Source organism: Euphorbia lathyris, chromosome 4, assembly GCF_963576675.1.
Source record: "Euphorbia lathyris chromosome 4, ddEupLath1.1, whole genome shotgun sequence".
In the NCBI taxonomy this organism is placed as follows: domain Eukaryota; kingdom Viridiplantae; phylum Streptophyta; class Magnoliopsida; order Malpighiales; family Euphorbiaceae; genus Euphorbia; species Euphorbia lathyris.
In genome coordinates, this window is record NC_088913.1 from 21,088,256 (window position 1) to 21,093,106 (window position 4,851).

The following is a 4,851-nucleotide window of genomic DNA, read 5'->3' on the forward strand; positions in this document are numbered from 1 at the left end:
TTATTCTGTCTCTTGCTTTTTGCTTATTTGAATTAATGATGATTCAGGCTTATAATGCGTGGTATAATTGCTTGTTTAATTTAACTATGAACTAATCCCCATCCAATCTAGGATGGGGATGAATTGATTGCGTAACCATGTATGATTAGGGATTTAGTTTACTGGATTGTTTCCAATTGATTAGATTATGCGAGCTTAATGTCTAGATTTGTCAGAGATAAGATGATTGCTAGAATGAGATTCGATGATGATCAACTAGCCTGACATAGCAGAACCTAATGCCTTGAGTCTGACAAATTTAGGATTGCAGATAGGTAGATACCTGACCAAGGAATTACCTAATCCGAATTAGCATAATCTGACCTCGCTAGAGACCACTTGGAGTGCGGGCTAGTGGCTGGGCTACGGCTTTAGCCTTAATCACCACAGACCCTAATGCTTTGCATGCCCTAGGTTATATGCCTAATCAAGCCGTCAACCAATTGCATGTGAATAGACTACAGGAGATTGACAATCTCCACGTGGTTAATTAGGTGGTTACCGTCAATTATCATTATGATATGAAACTAAATCCCAGTAAATCATACATGGGATCCAATTAAGGGGATCCCCATCTTAGATTGTGTCATCAATTAATTCGAATTCTTCCCTGTCAAACGTTTTTATCTTTTATTTTAGAAAATTTGCCTCTTTAATCACTCCACCACATATTTAACCTTCCGAACAATTGTGTTCCTACCTTGGGCCGATTAGTTGTGATAAATAGTTCTTGTGGTTCGATCCTGTGCTTAGCACTATATTACTTGTTGCGATAGGATACACTTGTCCTATTAACCGCTATATATTTTACGAGCATCAAGTTTTTGGCGCCGTTGCCAGGGACTATTTTTGTTTATAACTAGTTTACTTTTGGTGATAGGTTTATATAATTGTTTGGAATTCCAAGAACCGAGGTTCTGGGAGTTACTCATCATTGCATCTTGATTCTTAAGCTGATATTGTTCTTGCAGGATGTAAAAGGGGGACACAATGGCCGAAGATCCGTCGGTCATGGAGTTGTTAAGGGCAAAGCTACCTATAAGCACCTCTGGCATCCTCGATCCGACAATAACAGCAATGTCATTTGAAATCAGACCAATAATGATTCAGATGATCCAAAAATCGGGACAGTTCGGTGGGGATTACTACGAAGATCCTAACTCACATCTTGACAAACTCATGGAATACTGCAGCACTTTCAAGTGCGAAGACGTCACATCTGAACAGATCTTCCAGAAGCTGTTTAGATTTTCTCTGAAAGAAGAAGCTGCAGAATGGCTACAATCCATTGAGCCAGGGTGTCTCACTGACTGGGACACTATAGTATCAGCGTTTCTAGCAAAGTACTTCCCTCCGTCAAAGACTGTATAATTCAGAAGCGACATCACCTCGTTTAGGCAGTCCGACAGTGAGAACTTGCATCTAGCCTGGGAGAGGTTCCAGAAGTTGTTAAGACGGTGCCCCCACCATGGTTAGCAGTGGTACCAGCTTGTTGACATGTTCTACTCAGGAATATCTCCTGTCAGCCGTGCCTTTCTGGATGCAGCAGCGGGAGGAAATCTATTCAACAAGACTGCAGTTCAAGCATATAATCTGATGAAAGAATTAGCTGAACGAAGCGCATGTTGGCAAGTTGAGAAGCCGGCTCCAAGAAGAGGCACAACAGCCAAAGAGTTCCCTGGAATATTTTCAGAATCAAATCATCAGATAGCAGCGCTTACAGAAAAAGTAGATCTGCTGGGAACTCACCTGAAATCATCGGAACCAGTAGCAAGCTGTGAGGTTTGCAGCGGAGGGCACAAGAACGTGGAGTGCCTGATGGTACTTGAACAGATCCATTATCTAAAACAGTATGGGTCAAATAGCACGCATGGGCAGCGGGACAGACATCGAGGATCAGGTTCTGAGACTGAATGGGAGAGAAGTATAGATGTCCTGAGAGAGAGCCTGAGTGCCATAGAAGGAAGATTGGCACACAATGAAGCTTTCTGCCAAAGGCTTCAAACATAGGTTAGTAAATTGGTAGAAGAGGAAGCACGAGCAATGACGCTTAGGAGCAGAACACAGGTAAGCGCACCAGCCTTTGTGCCTCAGCAAGAAAAGGCTTCAGACCCCATTCCTGGTAATATCTCTACCCCGTCTGCTCCACATGTAAGTGTTTCTGATCCAACTCCGATTGCTGAAACTGATGTACCACCAACACAGGTTACCTTACCTTATCCTACTTCTGGGAGAGCTAAGTTAGACAAGGATTATTCCAAAATGTTAAATGTGTTTAAGAAAATCGAGATTAACCTCCCGTTTCTTAAACTTCTTGAGAATATGCCTATGTATGGAAAATTTTTAAAAGAGCTAATCTCTAAAAAGAGAAAACTAGGAGATCATGAGACTGTAATGCTAAGCCAGGAATGTTCTACCATGCTAACAAATCCGTTACCTAAAAAATCTAAAGATCCTGGTAGTTTTAGCATCCCCTGTACAATAGGCAAGGTTCATTTTAAACGTGCTTTATGTGATCTTGGTGCAAGCATAAATCTTATGCCGTTGTCTGTTTACAGGAAATTAGGAATGGGAGACCCAAAGCCTACGTCAGTCATAATTCAGTTGGCTGACAGGTCTATAAGGCGTCCGGTTGGAGTGGTGGAAGACCTTTTGGTCAAGGTAGATCAGTTCATCTTCCCAGCTGACTTCGTGATCATGGACATTGAAGAAGATGATCAAGTCCTGATCTTGTTAGGGAGGCCTTTTCTCGCCACTAGACGAACACTGATTGATGTTGAGGGAGGCAAACTGATTCTCAGGCTTCAAAATGAGGAAGTTGAATTCAACATTCTAAAATCTATGAAATTTCCTGTTGATGATGAATGTTGTAATTTTATGAGCGTAACTGACTCTTTGGTTGAGAATGTTTTCCAGGAAACTGAAGAACGGAACCTGAGTATTGAACTAGATGAGGAGCCATTGGATTTGGAGACTGAGGTAGAAGGTAAAGAGGGTTGTCATTGGGCCCAGCACGACGAACTCCTAGACAGAGAAACAAAGACAAGGCCTAAGACCTCGATTGAAGAACCACCAACCCTCGACCTCAAACCCTTACCTGCCCATTTAAAATACGTGTTCTTGGCACCTCCTTTACACTTACATGTGATTATTTCGGCTGAACTTACAGGTCCTGAGGAAGATCGCTTGGTGGAGGTGCTGAGGAAGCACAAGGGAGCGTTTGGATGGCAAATGTCTGACATCAAGGGAATCAGCCCGTCTCTCTGTGAACACCGGCTCTATATCGAGGATAAGGTGAAGCCGACTGCTCAACCACAGAGAAGACTCAACCCAAAAATGAAGGAAGTAGTGAAGGCTGAGGTAATTAAGTTGCTTGATGCAGGGATGATCTATCTAATCTCTGACAGCTAGTGGGTGAGTCCCGTGCATATGGTGCCGAAGAAGGGGGGCACAACAGTGACATTGAATGAGAAGAATGAACTAATCCCGGTGCGGAAAACCACCGGGTGGCGAATGTGCGTGGACTATAGGAAATTGAACGACGCCACCAGGAAGGATCATTTCCCTCTTCCGTTCATTGATCAAATGCTTGAACACATGGCAGGTAAGTTTTTCTTCTGATGTGTGGATGGGTATTCGGGCTACATGCAAATATCAGTGGATCCTGACGATCAGGAAAAGACCACTTTCACTTGCCCTTTTGGGACATTTGCATATAGACGGATGCCCTTCGGGTTATGCAATGCACCTGCTACGTTTCAAAGGTGTATGACAGCTATATTTTCTGATATGATAGAAAAATTCATGGAGGTCTTTATGGATGATTTTTCTGTTTTTGGTACCACTTTTGATAGTTGTTTGCATAACTTGGGATTAATGCTGCAAAGATGTGAGGAAACTGACCTAGTCCTAAACTGGGAAAAGTGTCAGTTTATGGTCACTGAGTGTATAGTTTTAGGGCATAAGGTATCACGAAAAGGGATTGAGGTAGACCCTGCTAAAGTTGAGGTCATTGAAAAACTACCTCCCCCTTCTAATGTCAAAGCAGTTAGGAGTTTTTTAGGCCACGCTGGTTTTTATAGGCGCTTTATTAAGGATTTTTCTAAAATTGCCAGGCCTATGACCCAATTGTTGCTGAAGGATGCCAATTTTGTTTTCACACCTGAATGTCTTGAATCTTTTAACACTTTAAAAGACAAATTGATTAAAGCTCTCATAATGGTTAGTCCCAACTGGGATTTACCATTCGACCTAATGTGTGATGCCAATGACACAGCTGTAGGTGCATGCTTAGGTCAGAAAGTGGAAAAAATTTGCCGACCAATTTCATATGCTAGTAGAACTCTGAATGACGCTCAATTAAATTATACCACCACAGAAAAAGAGTTATTAGCTGTGATTTTTGCACTTGACAAGTTTCGTTCATATTTGGTGCTTTCAAAAATTATTGTTTACACTGACCATGCTGCATTGAGGTATTTGTTTTCAAAACAGGATGCCAAACCTAGACTCCTTAGGTGGATTCTATTACTGCAGGAGTTTGATATGGAGATACGAGATAAGAAGGGAGTTGATGTGGTTGCTGATCATCTTTCTAGATTGGAACAAGAGGAGGTGGATACAGACATCGATGCAGACATCCAGGAGACATTTCCCGATGAGCACTTACTGTCAATTAGACATGTCCCTTGGTTTGCCGATTTTGCTAATTTCCTTGTAGGAAAGCTGATCCCTCCAGACCTCTCTTACCAGCAGAGGAGGAAGTTCCTGCACGACGCAAAGCAGTACCTCTGGGATGATCCCTACCTATTC

General features: G+C 42.4%; 1 non-coding gene across 1 annotated transcript; it reads right to left on the reverse strand.

Moving 5' to 3' along the window:
* Positions 1-1,407: 1,407 nt before the first annotated feature.
* On the reverse strand, positions 1,408-1,514 carry LOC136228307 (small nucleolar RNA R71). Its single transcript, XR_010688636.1, has one exon. It is a non-coding gene; the product is annotated as a small nucleolar RNA R71 (small nucleolar RNA).
* Positions 1,515-4,851: the final 3,337 nt, after the last annotated feature.